This window comes from Vollenhovia emeryi, unplaced genomic scaffold (genome assembly GCF_000949405.1).
Source record: "Vollenhovia emeryi isolate VEMERY1.0 unplaced genomic scaffold, V.emery_V1.0 DF939234.1, whole genome shotgun sequence".
Taxonomy (NCBI): Eukaryota; Metazoa; Arthropoda; class Insecta; order Hymenoptera; family Formicidae; genus Vollenhovia; species Vollenhovia emeryi.
In genome coordinates, this window is record NW_011967132.1 from 427,310 (window position 1) to 448,780 (window position 21,471).

Below are 21,471 nucleotides of genomic sequence, written 5' to 3' on the forward strand. Positions count from 1 at the left end.
ATAAAGATGTTACTTCCTCCGCCTAACAAATACTTATTTACATCCTGCTACATTTTTCATCCTACCGCCTTCGACTAGCGCGCCTTTTTGCACGTAACGATTTCACCGTCGTCGTGCGGGGAATCAGAAATGAATCCACCATCTTGCCGCTACATGATCCCGCTGTCTGTCGACTTGCAAGCGTTTCGAGATGCTACGCGCGATACGGTGGATCGAGATATTTATTAAGTAATTCAATACGCCGAGTTATGCGTGGCTGTCTGTATTCGATTTTGGCCGACTTGCTGAGTAAAACCGTCTCGTCCATACGTGATCGATCCCTCTTCCGCAGGAGAAAGAAAAGTCTTCACGTGAGAGAAGTGTATCCCGAAAATTGCATCTCTATTGTCGCAAATCGCGATTTATGATCTCGAAGACCCTGCCACTTTCCGGTAAAATTTGCTGTCCGGTTATTGCACGTTCAGCAGGCGCATATAAATTTTACGCGCAATCAAACGAAGAGATTGAAAATCGACCATCTCGCCAATAATTTAATAAATTACTCGAAACCACCGGCGATTTCAAAGATGACATTTTTTCCGCTAATTTGTAACTCGCCAACTACTTTCTGAACGCTCTACGTGCTCGCTTTCAAGTACGTAATCTCATCGTCGACTTTTAGATGCCCGCGCTTTCTGCAACGTTTGCAAAGGGTGGGGAAAAAAAGGGACACTCAAACTTTGACCTTAACTAAGGTAACTTCATCCAGCGATTAAACCGTTGTCGGAGGCAGAGAGTAAAGCTCGCGTTAAGTATTAAAGCTCCTTTAAAATTATGATTCCTTCCTGTACCCTCTCTTTGTAAATAGCTCGACGAAACTCTCGTAATATAACCTCGCTTAAATTTCCACCCTCCATAGAAATTTCATTTTGACGAGCGCGAAACAAGGGTAAAGTACGGAAGTGCACGATATTATGCGCGACCACGGGATGCATCTCAATAAGGATTGTGTACCTATCCACCTAATCACGATAATCCAGCTTGACATTATTGAAAATTCTTTGGCTGTCTCATACACAGAAATGTCTTATCAACGTGGCTTACCTATTTAATCACAATGAGCCAGCTTGCTTTTGTTGAAAAGTCTGCAATATGTGAAAGCGACTTACGTGTTGTACGAAAGATTTAATAACGTTTCGAAAGAGGAAAAGAGAAAGAGAGATTTAGAGATTATCAAAATGGGAGAAGAAATTGCAGCTTTTTGCCGTACAAACAGAATAAAAATCGTATCGCTCAGTCCGAAGAAGATGTAACTTTGCAGAGGCACGACACGACGATGCTAATACAACTTTCAAACGGCCCACCTCATCGAGTATCGAATATTGTGCCAATATATCGGCCGATATCTCTACGTTTCATAACGTGAGGATTGTTCGCCGCGCCGCGCCGCCCGAACACGGACGGCGGGTTCGTGTCTCCGTGGTAACGTGGCGAATGAGGTGGACGAGATCGTGATCGACATTGTCGTCGCGCGGGCGAGAGGAGAGAAAAATGGAAAATCGTCGTCACGCAAAGCACACCTTCCGTTTCGACGCTGACAATGGGCAGCCTCCGGACGTTCCTTTTTTTTCCCCTCTACGTCGATACGCGTCGGCCGTGCACGAAGATAAATCGCGTCGATTATTACTGGCGGCGAATTCGAAAAGCTGCCGGCGTTTTTCGAGCCGCTGCATTGGCCTACGAACGACCGGGAGTTTTATCTTGGGGTCATCGGCGAGGTTCAAAGAAATAAATCGATTTAATATCGTCCGACACGAAGTGAGAAAGAAATGTCTGTTATATGAAACGCATTTTTCAATAACGTCGTTAATGTCATTTGTGCGAGAATATGTAAAATTTCATGCAAATATTATGTATAATATACCATAAATTTTCATTATTCGCCATTTTAGCTATTTAGATAAAATTCGGACGGGGTCTACAATGAAACCCTATGACGGATCTATTACTAAAGGTGTGACATTTTTGTGTTATTTTTTGGCACATTTTGCGTTTTGTTTTTCCAAATTTTGTGTTATTTTGATAATGTTTTTGATAATTTCGTGGTCAGAGGTGGGCAGGGCTTCGATAAGACGACTTAATGTTAACGTTGATGTTAGAAACGTTTACTAGGGAAAAATGCGATTTTTGGCGTTATTTGGACGCTATTTTGCGTGTTGAGGGTCATTTTGCGTCTTAAAAACGTGTTAAAACGAAGTTGGGGACTCCAAAATGTAAAAAATGACATTAGAGACGTTCCTGAGACATTTTGCGATATTTTGCACATAAAGATAACGTCAAAATGTCACACCTCTATCTATTATAATATGAGAATCAGAATGAATTCACGTTATCGAGAAGAATTTGATTTTTTTAAAAGACTTCTCGATTTTTATTTATTTCTTACGCGTGTAACACCCGACGGCTAGTGTTCGACTGACTTTTGCTGGCTCTCTCTTAAAAATACATAAATATACACGTAGGCGTAGAATAATCGCTCATCGCATCAAAGTAACCGGTTGCCGTTAATTAAAATTCATACATTCATACCGTTTCGATACAAAGGCAAAGATAAAGAGAGAGAGAGAGCCTCAAAGAGTTAAATCTACAATCGATATAATCTCTTTAACTCCGTTCTCTATCGCGAGCGCAAAGTGGTCAAAGAAATTTCGTTATATCTGTTTACTGAGATGTAACTAAAGCGATGAATAAGTAATCTACTATTCTGAATAGCGGCGCGCTATTTCTATGAGGCCGAAACGCATTCCGCGATCTACGAGCGTGAAATCGCGAAACACAGGACGATTTCGCGCGATTTCCACTCGCGCGGATCGTCGAGGATTGAATTTAATTCTATTTCATTGCGCACTCCACAAATCTACGGACAAGTAGACTTGATTCCTGGGCTCCGGTCGTAACCGCGCGCTGACAATCTGACGGATGCATTATCGATGCGCCGATGAAAATGCATCGCCCGAATATAAATCGCGGTTGCGACTCGCCACAAAGCCGTCGGGTGCTTCCGTCCCGTCCATTTTTATCCATTTCCAGTTCGGAGCGAAGAAAAATCGCGCGACGCCGCTCGAATACGAAGAATCGTACGTTATGCTCTATTTCAACGGTAAACATACGGTCGCCCTCCGCGGCGATAAAATTTGTGCTTCAGATGATATAAGGGAAAATACAAAAAAAATAATGTGCCCTCACGGAAAAGCATCTCTTTATGCGTAACAATCGTAACGCGCGCATTTAGTGAATACGACGATCTTTCTTGCCGAAAGATAAGCGTCAAGGCTCTAAGATTTAATAATCTGCTATTTCCAGGGTTCCATTTTAAAGTTGGCTTGTTATTGTCGAGCAATAATGCTTCCACGTTTATACAGACGTGTGAAACAATCGTTTAAATTATTTCATAAGCTACTAACAATAATTGTATTTCGATCTTGTGTCTTTTAAACAGCGCGGTTTTATTCATGGCGCATTAATTGTCCCAAGTTTCAGTCTTATCTCAAGAATGATTTATTTATCATTTTTCACTTTTACATTCCCTCGACAAAATATTATTCTCCGTTATTAACCACTTCTATCAATTATGACGCCATATTTAGCTGCAACTCATTTATTTACCAACGTTAGCTACGTAGGAAAAAGAAGAAGCGGACTTGATTAATTCCCGCGGGTTTCGGCCCGTGCTAATTACGCTAAGTGAGTAGAACAAGTGGGAAAGAAGAGCTAAAAGTAACTACGGAGGAAATATGCTTTGCCAGAGCGAAACGGGGACAAGAAACACAAGCTTGTATCTTCCGCAGAAGGAAACTATAAAGTTATAATAATAAAACTATTGTATTGTATGATAAAATAATAGCATACGAAATACGTCGAGTCGCGCTCACAAGGTGAAAAATATCGACGATTGTACACGATACACCTCTAAATAATACTACGTTTACTCGCGATAAATATTTTCACGCGCAATCATAATTTTAACGGTACAGCAAATTATAATTCAACGGCGAGAGATAATTCAATATACGTTTCTCAGGTAGTTATTTTTTAAGAAAAGCAATTTCGCAAGCACTTTTTCAAATCAAAATAATTCTCTACGGCGAAAAATAAAAAATAAAAAACGGATACTCGCATATTCAATAAATATTTTATCTGCAATATAATTTGTTTAAAAAAATATAATAGAAATCCATATTCGCGAGCTATTTTTGTACTCATTCAATAAATGTTTTAACTTTTAACACGCTCGCACTTTCGGGGGGATTGCTCGCAAGTAAACTCTCCCGCCTGAAATTGCAAAAGAAATTCGCGCGAAAGTAAATTCAACAACGAGATAACGACGTATGTACGCGGTTATAGACGTGTGGTCGAAGGAGACGCCGAGGCGTGCGTGCGCGATAGCACGGCACCGACGACGTTAGAATTGTACTTAAAACGGCCGCGCGCGCGCGCGCGAATGAACCCTCCGGTACGGGCGAGCCGAGACGGCCGTGCTTTACGAGCGGAAGAATGTAACTTTTCATTTAGCGTCCATTTCATTTCATAAAGTGTAACGAGTTCCGCTGAGTTACGCGCGCCCGTGCGAGATCCGCTCGTAACTCTTCCTTCTCGAAACTGAAACGAAGTGTACGTATCGCGATACAGCGCCGGCCGCGAGAGTTTTAGCGAGTCGGACGGAGCGGACAATTTCTCACGATTTTTCCCCGAATGACGAAAATCGCACGATCGCCGACTCGGCCCGGTCGCGGGATAAATCACTTTCAGATGCGAGTAAATATCGCTTAACTCGGAGATAAATCGGAGAGCTGTCCGGAGGTGACCGCGAGGTAACAGGAGATGCGACCAGCCAGCCACGTGCAAAAGCGGGGTCTAATCTGTTTCCTTTTAGATTTGTATTGAATAGTCCGCAGATTGTTATCTCGCAAGTGTCGCGCACATTATTTACTTTCATTAATGGCCGTGTATGTCCGGATTATACGCGTCGTCTACGCAAATGCATCGTATTACCGTGCGAAGCTTGTTCATAATCAACCGAGGCTTCTAGACAAGCAGCGTCCATTATAATCGTTTCTACTCCCGTCCAAGATAACTCGATCCATTGCCACCGCAGAACGGAGCCGCGCGATGCATGTTATAAATTCACGACCACCGATATTCGCGCGTACCTCCTTGTATCTCTATACAGAGTGTTATGTTATACCCGCCTCACCTCTTACGGATAGAACGGACTGGACTGATTGTGAGTCGAAAAGTCCTCTGCCATTTTGCAATTTTTGCAATAGTTAACGAGTTATTAATTATTCAAAATCACTGTCTTAGCCCGGCTTACCGCGATTGGCGTTGCTAGGCGCGCGAGGAATTGTTTATTAATCGCGGTAGGCCGGGCTAAGACAGCGATTTTTAATAATTAATAACTCGTTAACTATTGCGAAAATTGCAAAATGGCAGAGGACTTTTCGACTCCAGTCGCTTCGAGTCCGCGCTATCCGTAAGAGGTGAGGCAGGTATTGCATAATACCCTGTATATCTTTCAAGCGAAACTGCAGATCTACACCGTCGTCCTGCGCCGTCGACATATTATTACGACGGCCAGACGCACGAATTATTAACCAATAAACTGTTTGTTAGCGAACCGAACAGCTAGTCGGATCGATCGGGAATGAAACTTTCATCGGCAACAGCAATCCGCGAGAGAAGCAAGTGCAACCAGAAACGGAACGGCAAACTCCGCGAAATAATCTTCCTTCTCTCGTGTCCGGAACTTTTTTTATTAGAGTTAAAACTTTGGAGTAGAGCACGAGGATTAAGATTAAGGGCTCGCCAAGTCATTCCGGCCAATGCGGGAGCGCGCGCACGGAATCGATTATTTACGGGACGAACGTTATCATACGGATATCGAGTCTCACGCGACCGCACGCCGCAATATCTGGATTGAAATCGAATTAAGGATTTCGCAGAGAGAGAGAGGCAACCAGAAGATTTATCGGAGAGCTTCACCGCGCGGAAGGTTCGTGCTACGTTAACTAGCGTAACCCATGCCAAGTTTGTCACCGCTGCACTGGGATAATTGACCCCCGTAGCAGCTTCTTCGTTATTTCATTCGTTCTGCCAAATTCGAAAGCGCAGTCGGAATATACACCGGAGCTCTTTTAAAAGGATTAACAATTGTAGAAATTTTCGGGAAAAGAAACGGAGAACGTTTCATCAGTTATAGCGAAATTTTCAAATCGTGACAGTTTGTGGAAGTTGAAAATAGTATCAAGGCTGAAATCTTACAATATCAATTAACTGACGACTAAGAGAGATAAAGCGAAACGCGATTCCGCGAACCGGCCTTCACCGGGTTCCGCCTGTCTAAGGTCTCGAGTAGGAACTCGCAAGTTGTGGACGCCAGCTACGGATAAGGCCGCACCACCTATTTCGCAAAATCGGGCGGACTCCGGCGAAACCGGGCTCTCAAGCTTTGCCGACTAAAGCCAACGGCACACGATACTATTTTTCCTACTGGATTGCTTGGGAGAGCCAATAAGAATGCAGAGTTTTAGACGAGGGGGAAACCGCTGACCAAAATCTTGTACAGCAATGCCCACTAATGCCCAGTGGGCATTGCTTTATCTTATTATATCTTATTTATCTTGTTTTATCTTTATGATGCCCCGACAAGACCTAATGCCCGAACTAATGCCCAAAAAATCTGTACACCACAATGCCCTCAGCGGTTTCCCCCTCGATTTTAGATGACTTAAGGCTGCATCCTGATTGGCTCTCGTAAGCAATCCAGCAGGAAAAATAGTATCGTGTACCGTTGGCTTAATTCAACCGCGCTAACCGTTGGTAGAGGGGCGTGGTCCACGAAGTGGGCTATGACCAGGAGACGAAAACGGCACGGGAACGATAATTAGTTGAATGTTAAAATGTTTTTTTCACAGTGAGAGATCTGGTACGCCTGAATAAGATTGCGAAAACATTTGCGTTAAAGTATTGATAAAACGTTATCTCCAAAATTAGCCAGAGATTAATTGGCGTAGGTGTATCTACCGACGTTTAATGGCGCTTCATTAATGGCTCACTCGTGAAATTTTTATAATAACCTCTAGTTAGCGGAAAATTACCCCTCGGCTTACCTTTCAAAAGCTTTTCCCGGCTTGCAATTTAAAAAAATGTTTCCTTTCGATATGCAGTCGCTAAATTAAAAGGTACGGTTTGGGCCTTATTAAAGCATCAAAGCAAGGAGAACGGGGGGGAGAAAAAACGTAAAATAAAAGCGTGAAAGTGTGTAAGACGCCGAGAACGATAGCGGTCGCGCTAAAAGCTTTTTAATTACAGAGAGTGTAAACCACTGAGAATGATTATGCGATCGACGTCTAAAAGCATATTCCTGCGGTCGTTGACCTGGTAAGATGACCGTATATAAAATTTGCAGACGCTGTATTTGCAACGAGCATTCGGTTGAATCAACTATGCGCGTTTAACTGATCTTTCCGTCTCTTTCATTGTACGAGAAACGCGGTTGTTACATTTTTCAATATTTAAATCCCTCGCCGTGATAATAAACCGTAAGCATGAACGGTGCAATGTCGGTATTTTAACCATATTAATTATCGAATATTCAACATTATTTTAATTGCGCGATTAATTATTATTAATTGGCGCTTTCCGCCATGTGTTAAACGCAACCGCTTTGCGAAGACAAGTTGGATTTCGGATAAATACGAGGAGAAACGGCGCGAGAGCCCGCGGAATTGAATGGCGGCATCGAGAGGGCCGTACGTTACGTCGTTCGGGCGCGTAATGTATCAAAAAGTAATCAGCGCGGAGCCTGAAATTCTTACGAGGAACTTCCTCCAGGAGCGAGGAATTGCAGGATGGAAAAATGGACGTGCCTCGGCGCGCATCGCGTGGATTACGGATACGGTTATTATTTCGCGTGCCGCCCGTACGCGCGCTAAGTCGGCGAAATCGAAAATCAATCCGCGCGCCCTCGGGGACAACGGACGTGGACGTGATTCCGAGGGAAAACTGCGCGAAGGCGGGAAACAAACGGACATAACGACAGGACGATCCAATTATTGCGTATACAGGGGGCGAGCGGGCGCTTGCCCGCCGATAATTTTCATTTGTGCCAAGTGTCCGCGCGGGCAACATTTTCACCCCGTTCAACGCCGACAATCCATAGAATTAACCGCAATTCTCGCGAAGCTCCTCCATCAACGTCCGTCTCTCTCGCGCGCGCGCGTTCGCGTGAAACAATTCTATAATGACGGAACTAAGAAGGCGCGGTGAAAATCGCGCGTCGAAAAATCTAGGTGACTCTACTCAATCGGACCGAACGAGCCAGATAATTATCCGCTGACGGGGCACGCGCTATTTAAATAAAATCGGGACGACTCTCGAGCGGTAGACACATGTCGATAAATTTATACACAGTTTCCGGGTGACATAATGAAGAATGGCACGGAGAAGCCTGCGGCGGGGGCCCAAGTTAAATAAAAAGCAGTTCGCGGCACCTGTTTCTTGCGCGCGCGATTATAAAAAATGGATCAACGTCGAGAATCTAAATGAGGCGTTCAGCGTTACGGTCCGTAAATCAACTCCGCAATTTATATGCCTCACTTCAGACGTCGTATTTAAAAGCGGATCTTACACGCGGCTCGGAGCGGCCTCGGGAAGAAGCGGGCGGCATGCCCGCAAATTCGATCGCCGACGAGCGGCGGCGACGGGATAATGAGAATACGAGTGACAATCGGTCTCTGGCCGACGGATGCGGTCGGAAACGAGCAATTGGTCACGGTCGTTAGTAAGCCGTTAGGCACGATATGTTCGCGACGATGCATCCGCCCCCGTCCCGTCATCGGCGCCCTCCGTCGGCACTCGCCCTCGCCCACGGAAGCGCTTTCTGCGTCCCTCTGCTTCTCCCCCCCCCCACTCGCCCCCGTCACGCGCTGCAATTTGCAATTTCATTTCCCCGAATTTCGCTCATCAGACGCGAATTCTACCCCCGTCGGGATTATATCCGGGCGATCTAAGACGAAAGGGGAGGCGGAATGGAAAAAAAAAGGAAGAACGCACCTTAATGACCCGCCGCGGCCCGCAACGTTACGATTTATTGTCTCTCGCGGCAGGGGCGCGCGCGCACGCCGCTACGAAACGGCCACGAGTATTTAGCCTCCCCGGTCTCGGAAGAGGTCCGCGTTCCGGCCCGCTCTTAACCGTTCGTGGTAATAACGCTCCCGGAGATACCGCACAGCGCCACGCGCTGCTTCAGGGTCTCGAGTGGATTCGGAGGAGAAATTATTTCGCGCCACCGCAGCGCGGCGACAGGCCGAGAGTCGGCCGGGGGTCATCCGACTAGATAACTCGAGGTCGGAGAAACTCGCATAGGGGGGGAGGGGGGGATACCCGGAGAGGGTAACGCTTGGAAGATGAAGAGGTGATTAACCCGTAACAAGCCGCTCCCTGGGCAGCGAGCCGAAATGATCAGCGTGAGATGATGCGCGCTCGCGTTAAGCCTAGATTCATGAACCATTAAGAGCCATTGTGCATGAGCGTTTCGCCAGAAGATTAAATCTACGTTAGCCGTTTTCTTTATTAAGTCTCTCGCGACGCGATAAACGCGTTTGCCGCGAAACAAGCCTCACCGGGACGTTAAGGGGATCCTAAAAAGCCTAACAAAGAATGTCGATAAAACAGACGGCTTTAGGATCCCCTTAACAGCTGATTATTAAGTCGCTAGAAAGTAGTTTTTCCCTCAAATTAGCGGAATGCAGAATTAATTCGACCAATCTTCGCTCGATTCTCCAACGTGTGTACGAAGCATCCTCGGTATCGCTAAATAATGGAATCTTGGAGTAGCCTAAGATACGTTTGTGTATTCAGGGTTGAGTAACCCGGCGCTACAGCTGAGTTACAGCCGGATATCCAGCTTGTGCGTGCAACGCGATGCTCGACGACCGCGAAAAAAGGTCGCCGCACCGCGCCTCGCGGAAAAATGTGAGCCACTTGGCATGTCGTTCGAGTAACGTTACGGCGGTTATCCCCGAGTACGGTTCTTTGTTCACGTAACGCGATGGATGCATTATTTTCTACGGTGCGGTGCATCCACGGCCGACTGCGCTTTCGGGTCGACCGTTCGGCGACGATCAGCTTCATTGACAATTTCCAAGATTTTAGCGAACATGAACTCAAGAAGAAGGTAATCAATTTAATGGCACGAAATTATGTTATAAAAGTTGACGGGAACGCTGATTGGAAGACGTCGCGGAAAGTGGGTTTTACTTAAGGCAACAGTATCCCAATTAAACGACACGACGTTTCGTGGCTCATAAATCATAAAATAAATCTTTGTGCAATAGTTTTTCGGAAACACGCAAGTGCGGACGAAATAAGTTTGTGGAATTTTGCAAAATTTCATACATTATTGTTAAAAGCTAGAAATAAGAAAAAGTAATTTACGAGAAAAAAGGTAAATTCATTAAGACGTCACTTCATTTATTCATGTTTGAGTTGAATTTTTCCGTGTTATTTTCTATTTAAGAGCTCGACACTGCAAATGAAAATTGAAGACCGAAAAAATGTGCACGTATATATATACATATTTTATATGCGTTATAAATATACAGTTTAATTATAACGGTAAAATTTCCTACTTTAGTAAGAAGATCGTACTAAGGATGGTGCTTGTAACATCAAGAATGCTCTCGACATAGCCCGCAGGATCTTAACTCGGTGCATGGCCGGTCTTACGATCTTCCGCGGATATACCATGTACGTATACATGCAGTCGGTAAATACAATTCTGGGCGTTTCCACCTCTTACTCTGGAGAGCGACTCGAGGCCGACACGACCGCAGGCCCTTTTCTCACGATCCCGTCTCGCAAGGCGAAAGCCTTTATGGAAACACGGGTTGCGCAAGCGAGAACGAGCGCGCAACAAACGTCGAGTCACAAACGAACCCGTCCGCTGTACCAAAGCGCGATAGTTACGAAAGGCATCGTAAACTATATTACATCCCCGGAGCATTCAATATGGCATTACAGAAATTACGGGTAAATTGTCTGATATTCGTTTTGGCGCGGCGCCAAGTTCGCCGCGTCGAAACGAAGTCAGAACACGAGTCGAACAAACCGCTTCAAGGTACAATTCGCGGGAGGGAAAGAGAAAGAGAGTGGGAGAGATCCTGCAAACTGTGTTACAGCGTTCCGAGGATACTTCGAATTTTGCATCAAGTGGATTATGTCGGTTTTGTGTTTCCATTTCTGAGGTGAAACAAACAGCGAGATGTATCCTTAGCAACTTAGCAACTTAGCAACTTATCAATTTACTATTACTAAACTTGATTTAACTTTCTTACGCGGTTTTCTCCATATTAATATCTCGAAAACATTTGCATGTAACTGGCTTAACAAGCGATATATTTTATTAATAGCAAGACTCGGTCGTCACAAATGTGCTCTACGCATATTAATTCTAAATAACGTCAAGAATGATTTGACGCCAGTCTGCACGGCTAACAATAATCAAGTTTTCAATCGGCCACAACTGGCAACGTGTTTTTAACACAGAAAATTTATTGCGAAAATTTTACACGCCTCAGTGGTCGAATTGTCGAGACGCCCGCCTAGAGTGTAGAGAGGTCCAAGGTTCAAGCCCTGGCTGAGGTAATATTTTACGCAATAAATTTTCTGTGTTAAAAACACGTTGCCAGTTATGGTCGATTTTAAGCGTAATTATTGTTAATTCTAACTGTGAAGATTTTCCGTTCCTTTTATTTCTTTCCCCCCTATCCGTTATTGTGCGCTCATTTTCATTTGTTCACCCGTTCGTATGATTTTTCCGCTAAATACTCGCGATATACTTCGGTAAAGATGTATTTCCAACAAACAGCTGTTTCTCCGGTTTTTCTCTCATTATCTCGTCATTATGCGAGCGAGCGGATTAATTATATTAATAAATTATATTAAAAGGCGTCACGCCCTATCGCGACTTGGTTCGCAGTCTGATTACGAAAGTTTTCAAGCAAATTAATCGCCCCCGCTCGCGCATACTTTCTCTATCTCTCGTGATCCGGTATCCATGTCGCGGACGACGTTAACAGTGAGAGACGAAACGAGCGGTGGAGCCGTGTGGGGAAATCACAGCTCTGCTAAATTCAGAGGTAAAATAATCCGAATACCGCACGATTATAAATAGAATTATCGCACAGGTAATAATCCGATAATATTCCGCGTAGATTGCGCTCCCCCGAATTAGTTTCGTAAAGTTTCGTTTTAATGAAATACAACATTCGGAACAACGCTCGCGATTCCCCTATGAACGAACGACTGCAGCGGGATGAGAATTATCAGAAACTGCCATCTAAAATTATTTCCTACTCATTGATTGCAGAAGAAGACGATCGAAGCGGAGTGCATTGTATAATTCGCCTGCATACAATGGCTAATTGTAAGAGATTACGCCAGCCGAATTTGCATACTTGTATCGAAAAAATATTTCTTACTACATGGGAAAACAATTATATTCATTTGTCTCACGGCGAATTCGGCGGCTTGCACTAGTGCACACTGAGTGCACACCGAGGCTTGCTCAGAGTCTGCTCTTATACACTGCGCAACAAAAATTCATGCCAAAATTTCACTCCACTTCAGATAATCGTAACTTCGCGAAAACTTATCGCGTTTGGAAAAATTGTTTTATTTTAAAGCTAGAAATCTCTGCTTTAAAGAGAATTCGTCAGATTTTGAACTTCTCTTTTTTGTCGTTAATTGCAGAGATGTCTAACTTTAAAATAAAAAAAACTTTTTCAAATGCGATAAGCTTTCGCGAAGTTACGATTATATGAAGTTGAGCGAAATTTGGGCATAAATTTTGGTTGCGCAGTGTATTTATGGTCATCTTAAGTACACGTCCAAAAACTATTTAGCGGAAAAAAAATCCGTACGAATGCCAAACAGATCATTTTACTGGCTAGCAAGTACTTGAAAAAGTATTTAAGACGATCCTTAAATGTAGGAAGCGAGGCTTAACGCGCACTAGTGCGAGCTGCCGAATTCGCTATTAAATTATTATACATTTGCAAAATAATTAAAAGTCCACTATCTGAAATAAACACTCTCGGTCGTAAACATCAAAACAACCGGAAATGAAGTAGCGAACGAGTACAATAACCGCTTTGTTCTACGCCGCTTTGTTCCTTACTGCAATTACTAAGTTACACAGTTACTCTTTCACACCACCGCCGCGTATATAGACAAAAGAAGTTGCTTTTTAATTAATGAGAGACCGAAACAACAGCGGATAACAGCTCGCCGTCCTGGTAGGTGAATCCAAATCGCGAAGACGAAAAGTGATCAAAGGAGGACGCGGGCGAAAAGCAGAGGTAATTAGTATGCTAATTAAAGACTGCGTCGCCTCTCAATCGCAACAAAGATCAATTAAGTAAAAGCCAACCTGACGTCCAACATGGACAAATATCCCCGTTCTATTCTGCCTTTTGCTTTCCAGCGGTATTTCAGCGTGCCTTTGCATCCCCGATATTTCCATCGCATTAAATTCTCTTACATTAAATTTTCTAATCTAATCGATATATCGCGTTGCATACTGGCGTGTAACTTTAGTTTTACTAAATTCTATCAAACTGTTGCTGATATTGCTGATATTACTGGCTTCGGTATATTGGCCAATTACTTGGTGCATCGACTTTACCGTTGAAAGTTGACTCTATTGATAATAAACTGTACGTTGCACACACGGACAAATAATGTTGCAATTAAAACACACAGGAATGTAATGGAAACCGGCGTATAAGAAGAGATTTTCGCGATACAAGTATCACGCGATTCGTAGAATGCAAAATGCTAATGCGTTAACGCGCGCGGACGCATTCTCTTTCGCTGCAGAGAAATCTCGTTACGGAACGGGCTACTGAAACTAGCGCGAGAGAGTGAAAATGGAGGATGTAAATAGATGTTGGTACTCGAGAAGAAAGGTGAGAGTACAGAGGGGGAAAAAAAAGGGTGAAGCGACCGGGGAGAAAGGAGGAAATCACCGAATGAAGAAAAAAGGGAGAATATGACACATGGGCTGCAGTTGTCTCGCTACGTGTCGAGACCGGTCGGTCTGCAAAGTGAAAAATGCGAGACGCTAGAGTTGCTAAGCGATAATGCATATCAAGGAAGCTTGAAAAAGCTGCTTAAAAATATTTCTAATTTCTCGAACGTTAGAGAGCAGAAACATGAGAGAAGTCGTAATTAAATTATTTTTGCGTTAGAAAGTTAAACTGAAAGTTGTTACAATCCAAAGTGACATATGACGAGGGAAAAAGATGTCTCCACGTTAGTCGCGAATCGATATGAGTTTTCATCGAGGAAGACAATCTTTCAGAATTTGAATTCGACGAGAATAATAATAAACTTTGTACGAAAAAGTATCTCCCTTTCCTCCTTGCAAGCTCGAATATCTCATTTCCACCGTCCTTAATTGACTAAAAGCTATTAGCTAGTTTCTTCAAAGTTTCGATTATACCGTTTAGAAGTCAGCACCACGCCTTTTTGCCCCTTTCTCTTTCTCTCTCTTTCTCTCTCTGCTCATTTCTTCCTTTCCACTATATCCTTTTTACGACATATTTACTTCGAAAATAATGAGCGGGTTGTACAAGGAGCGTACAAGTACGTCGGAAGCCGGTGCTCGTTATTCCGTCGTTATTTCTTTCCGACGTACCTTCCTTGTCCAGTACCTCCCTTTTTTTCTTTCCATTCTTTTCAGATTGATTTACGTAAAGACACGTGAATTGCATATGTTAGCATAAAAATACACTTACAAATGAACTTGCATAGAACAGAAAAATTGCACGTAGAAAAGACAGGAAAAGACACGTTTCTCTCGTTCGTCTAGTATAAAAGCGTTTCTCGCACGTCTGCTTTCGGTCTATACAAATATATTATTGTCCAACGAAAAATTTTAACAAAAAATAAAAAGACTTGTACAAGACTGAGTAAATCGGCGGCTAAATACGTAATGTTATTTCTTGTGCAAAATGTTCGCTTTAAAGGAAAATATAAATTTATATTGCATTACGAATTAGTACAATATGCCATTAAAATGAAGAACTGGAACGTAATATAAAAAAGGTAAATTGTAATAAAATATTAATTATGTACCTCGTATAATTTATGAAAATAAACTATAAAAAGCTTATCGTACAAATTAAAATAACGCTAAAATACCTCGTGGGAGATAATCTACCTTGATATATAATTATATTTCCTAGATTTAATTCACGAAGCGCGAAACGGAGGGATGGAGAAAATTTAAATTTCAGTACCGCCGCGAAGTTTACGTCGTTCATTATCACTCCTCATCGACCCAGGAACAATGAAAGTATTAAATTTGATATCGGGCATCGCGACGGCCGGTTAATCGGGAAGAAAATCCCCGAGTGCGGGATAAGAACTGCGATAATTAAATGCGCGATTCCCGAATCGGCGAACGATCGAGCGACGTCGATAACCGATGGGGGAGCACAATGGCCGCGTTTCCGGTTCCGGAACGCATTAAGCTTGTTATCGCGCTCAGCCAGCTCGATCCGCTTGAATCTACCCGTCATTGTGCATCGATGAGAAACCCCGCACGCATCGTTCACGAGAGTAGACGTCGATTATTTCCAGAAAAGGGAACTCCGCCAGATATTCCGGCGGTGAATAGAGATACATCGCTGAACATTGCCTTTCTAAAGGATAAAATCAAATTTCTTCCCCGCGAAGATAAAGGCTGATGAAATATTTGAGACTTGCCGAATCCAAGTTACTATTCCGTAACGACAAGTTATAATACTACTCCGTTAATGACGCCAACTGACAAAGTTAATATCCACCCCCTAAGAGGAAAGTTACGTCCTCTAATCATCGTGTTTCGATCGCGCTCGTGCGACCTATCGCGGGGGCGTCACGGCAGAAAGAAAGCCAGAAGAGATAATCCAGAAGGATAGAGCAAACGTCGACTTTGTCATCCTCTCTCGAGCTGGGTCGGTCTATAAACGAGCCTGGCATCGCCTTCTTTGGGGATCGAAGAAAAGCCAACGAGAATGAAGATAACGAGAATCGAGGCTCCTTCGAGGGTGAAAGAGATGCCTGGCGACTCGCTTGACTCATCCCCGAGGAACCCTCCAAGCAAGTACGATTATTCGGAAGACAGGACAGGTATAGGCACTAATCTGAGCGAGAAAATCTCCTTTGCCTTAACCAATGGAGTTCATCGGCCTCGTCGAAATGATTTAGTTGCTTTTATAAGTAATTACGAAAAAAATCAAAGATTACATTCCTTCCGCGAAAGACTATTATTTTTAATTTTCTCTGAAATCAAATTCAGAGAAAATGTGTATTTATTATTAGAGTGAAAGGCGATTATAAACCTTTTTTACGGAGAAATCTGTCAATTTCTCTTGAAATCCGATAAAGGAGAATTTCGGGAATATATAAAATTTTTAAATTATCTTACAAGAATCCAGAAATTGGGGACGTTGAAAGGGACTTTTATAGAGGAAGAGCGCCCTATCCGAGAGGTCTCTCACAGAAATATCTTTCGAACATCTGCCAAGGGAGAGTTCTTTTTAGGAATAGCTACGAGGGTTGTGAAATCCAGCGATTGTTGCCAAGGTGGATACCGACCGAAAAGGGCACGATGGTTTCACGAGTGGCCGACGAGTGGGACGAGAAGGAATTGAGGGGCGAAGGAGGAAAGGAGAGACGCGCTGGAAAGAAATGAAAGAGAGCGGGACGGAGGAAGAAAGAAAGAACGAACGAGAGAAAGAGAGAGAGAGACAGATAAAGAGGAGAGGAAGGGGGAAACGATAGTCGGCTGCGGGGGTGGAAGGTTCGCATTAAAATTCAAATATCACAGCCGAGGAAGAGCCCTCACTTTGAGGTCCGTAGAGCACAGTGGGCCAATATGAATACATTACAACGTGTTTGCATCCAGCCCCGGACCGGTAATACCTTCTATTAGAATCATGCCGCCGCATTTTAATACGACGGGGTAAAGGAAGAACGATGCGAGCAAGTTGTTCGGAAACGAAGATATTCGTATATCCAACACTCGACTCGTGCCCAGCACGACATTAAATAATCCAAAAGACTCGGGGCAGGTTGTTCCAACCTCTTGGTAAGTTAACTAATAGTTAAATCATATGTACGTCTTGGTTTTTCCGTCAAATTAAATAAGGATAGGCACATATATGTTTTAACTATTAGTTAGCTTACCAAGAGGTTGGAAAAACCGGCTCCGAGGAAACATCCATTAGTTATTATTAACGATAGTCGTGACGTAATCTTTGTTAATTATTAATAGCGCTGTTATAACGAAGCACAATCTCAACAAACTTCTCGCGGCAGGTTTCAAGTGAAGTCAATACTAATAGCTTGTCAAGGCGGATAAACGCGATTCTAAGGACAGCCCACCCGTATATTGTTCATTTAGATAATATTTACATATTTTATAATACTGTTTATAAATATTATATATTATAAAATAATTGTACAACTCTTATCTAGTGTGCCGACCGATCGTTGTCTTGAATCGCCGACAAATATTGCCACGGCAATTCTCGTGACTTGAGAATTCACCGCAATACGCAATCGCGAAAATTTTCTATTAACATCGCGAGTAATAACAGCATGATTGAACAAACAGGAAAGAGGAAGGAACGCCTCCTCGCTATCACGCGAACAATACGTGATGCGCGTTTGTAACTCCATTTGCAATCTAAATTCACGATTATTTGTACCTAATGAATAATCAGCAATATAATTTCCTCTAGAGCGATAGACAATCGGTGCTATTTTAGTAGAAGATAGTCGAGAAGTTGTGCGATTATATGCAATCGTACAATAGGCAAACTAATGTTTAAACAATTGCTCAAGCTCGGCAATATAACACAGACACATGAAATAATAAAAAGTCAATCTATTGAAATATGTGGATAGATTATAAACGAGTAAAATAAAATTGGCGCGCAGCATCAGAATAAATGTAGCTAACGATCATAAATACGAAAGCAAAATAAGAAAATATATTTTCTACATTTCTTTCAATTCTGTGATACGCGAGTAATAGATTCTCTAAATTTCTATTTTCTCGCATCAATTTCTGTAATGTATAATCTTTGAAAAATGTAACGAGATCGTGAACGAAATTATCAGTAGAGAAAAAATTAAGTAACACGCTTCTCTCTCTCTCTCTCTCTCACACACAACTATTAACTAATCTATTGACACGTGTTAACAATTTTCTCTAACCCATTTTATTATTGCATGTCAGTTTATTTTTATTTCATTTAAATATATTCAATATACATAAATGTATATTTCATTTCTTCATCGTCCATCGTCGAGAAGATGAATACCACGACGAATTTTAATAATAGTTTTATACCAATAAAAATATCAATACTTTGTATTTATTATAAATTTATTTCTCCTCTTCTATCGCTATTCGTCTAAATAATAAATTCAATAATTTAATTATTCGTAACATATCATACAAGATCATACTATTAATTGCTCAAGTTATTAATATAATATTTTATCGTGGTATTTATCTCTTCAAATAAAAAGGGGTAATATCCCCTTTGCGTCTTTTGAAAATCTTATATCAAATAATTCTTTCTGTTTCAATAACATGACGTGTATGTGCGAACGCACACAAGTCGAATAATTATACACTTTCCAGTATTAATATTGTCATTTATTTTAATCTGTTCTAATCCATCCACTTTCAAGCAATGGATCTATGAAAACTTATGTTCGTTTACAAAACTATATGTTCGTAATCTTTAACTCTACGTAAAAATTTCAATGTGCATTGTGCGTAACATCTAACGCGATTGTTATACAGATCCATTACGTCAATTTAAAAAAAGTTATCACTCACCGATGCGCCCGACAGTGGAGTTGTAGACTACGTCGTAAATGATGAACTGTAAAGTATAAAAGTGTACGATTATTATGGAGTAATTATTCAAAATCGAAATTATAGTGTTAATAGTATTAGTACTTTATATTTTCTTTGTAACTTTTATTCAAAAGCTTGAAACTGTTATTCGAATTGTTTAAATAAATAAGACAGAGAGTGGATGCTTAATTTTGCAACAATTAATTTTGCAAATAATATGTAAAATTGAATAGACTTACATCAAGGTTGCTCCGCCGTTGCCCGATGCCACCCAGGCCGCCTCCTCCTCTCAGATTTCCTCGTTCCACTCGCACAATATTCACTCGCGAAAATAATTAATTACGATCGCGCGAAATTTCACGTGGCACTTCCGGACACGACCTGTAACACCGCAAAACGTACAAAGTATTACTGACACATGTCGTGTGACTTTCCATCACGCAAATTATTTAAACCGGTAACTCGCGTGTCACCTCGGATTCTCGTTTCGGAAGTAGCAATGGATAAATCACTTTTAAATTGGCGATACACAAATCACGACGCAAGTATCGGATTCCAAGCATCTACGGTAAAGACGTAGTTATTAATTTGTAACGAAACGATATTTCACGATCTTTACTGTTAATCAATCTAATCCTTGTTAACGACTTTCTCTACTTTCTGCCTGTCCGAGTTGCGGAATGCGAATTACAGCCGACAACGCAAATACCAAAGCCGCACCAATAAATGTTCCTTTTTTTCCCGAAAAACAGATCACACCGAAATCCGCAGATAATTCGAAGCACAATGCGTAAACGAGATGTAATCGCGACAGAGTATCACGGTTTACGTTCAAATTTTAGACGAGTTAGTCCCGTGAAATATCTGCACTGATACAAAAGCGTCGTCTCAAATCTCTTCTCGCTACAAATTGTAGAAGCTAATAATTTAACGATGAATTACTTGTTATACCGATAAACGTGTACCGCCAATTAATAGAGATTTATTTCCATGCCCATCGCGATCGCGTCGCGGAAAGTGATAACGGCAAAAGTAACACTACGCACGGAGCGACTCTCGACACTGCCGGCCGGCTCGAGGTGCGGCGAGCGAATGATAGCGCGGTGACCTTCGAGTACACAAAAACGGGCCGCGTAACGTCGCACGATACTGCGCGAGAAGTAAACAACCCCGACCGTTGAAAGTACGCTGTCCCCCGTCTACGAAATTTGAAATAAACATACGATGAAAATGCTACGCCTAAGATTGTAAATCACTTTGTTCGGTAACTACACGATTTTACTTATCATTCCGCGGACTTTCCGCGACGTCGTTCCTGTCGCTACGTACGCGTATCTATTATGTATATAATATATCTCTCTAGTAAGATAATGCCATGTATTATCTCGTATGTAATATTGAAAATTGATTTTTGCCGATAAGGACAATATTGCTCGCCAACAGCTTTATTATATCCACCTAACAACTCCGTTTATGTTTTTAATTGACTCGCCGAGAATGCAATCAACCATGTTGCGGCATGACTAACTCATGTCGTTCGGTTGCACTGAAATGCAACTGGTCAATGCAACAGAAATGCACCGCATGATGCATATATCAGTGAGAGATACGTGCTTCGGGTCTGACCAAATTCGCTGAAAATCGAATTAGTCGCCAGGTGAGAATATTTATAGCGCCGGTACAAACGTTAATTATTCGTCGTTAATATATTACTTGAGGTGTACTTCTAAACATTTTAGTGGATAAATTTTGCTATTAATCTTGTAGATTTCTGTTCATTACGACACTCGAAATTAATCTTTCTATCTATACACGAACTTCTTTTCTTTCAAGCTAGTGTCTTTTTCCCGAGGGGGAAACCGCTCACGAAAATCAGTGGGCATTACTTTATCTTATTATATCATTTTACCTTTATAATGCCGCAAATCTCAGCGGTTTACCCCTCGCTTTTTTTCTTTCGATCTGTATTTATAGTCTGCTATTGAAATTAGGCGGAAGAAAACTTTCTGAATTCGCAAAACTCGATGTCATTTATACCGACGCTAAACCGTATGACACATTATGGACAATCTTAGCCATTTAATAAAACGATTGCGGCATCCACGTGACATGTTCCGCTTGTATTAGTAAATCGATAACCTATCTTGTTTCCCCAACAAGCTCATTCATTTACGTATTCACATACGTTTATCGATCGACGCAACGATAGCGACGTTTATAATCTATGAAGAACACAGTGCGCGGCTACTTGGCCGTAAATTAATAATCGTTCCGAGGAGAACTTCGGCGATGTTTACCAGTGTTCAACTTCCGAGAAAGGAAATGCTCCATGGAAACTTCGACACGGTTGTTGAATCATTTATCAGCGCACGCAGCCTTAATTTCCATATTTAATAAAACCTGCAGTAATTTTGTTCTTGATACACCGGTATCAATTTCTTATGAAACGGCGACGTTAAGGAGAAAGCTTCGCTTTAAATCAAAGTGACAAATATACATAATTT

At 42.2% G+C, this 21,471-nt stretch overlaps 1 protein-coding gene across 2 annotated transcripts in view; it reads right to left on the minus strand.

Moving 5' to 3' along the window:
- Nucleotides 1-21,471, minus strand: part of LOC105560297 (alpha-mannosidase 2) — a 163,878-nt gene that overhangs the window by 124,829 nt on the left and 17,578 nt on the right. The window contains exons 1-2 of one of the 2 annotated variants that reach the window (XM_012009292.1): nt 19,207-19,224; nt 18,947-18,992 (exon numbers count right to left, since the gene is read on the minus strand). The exons of the other annotated variant lie outside the window; for it this stretch is intronic. The gene's annotated coding sequence lies outside the window, so the exon portion shown is untranslated. Of the gene's footprint in view, nt 1-18,946; nt 18,993-19,206; nt 19,225-21,471 lie in introns of those variants that run through there. 2 annotated transcript variants of the gene reach the window in all.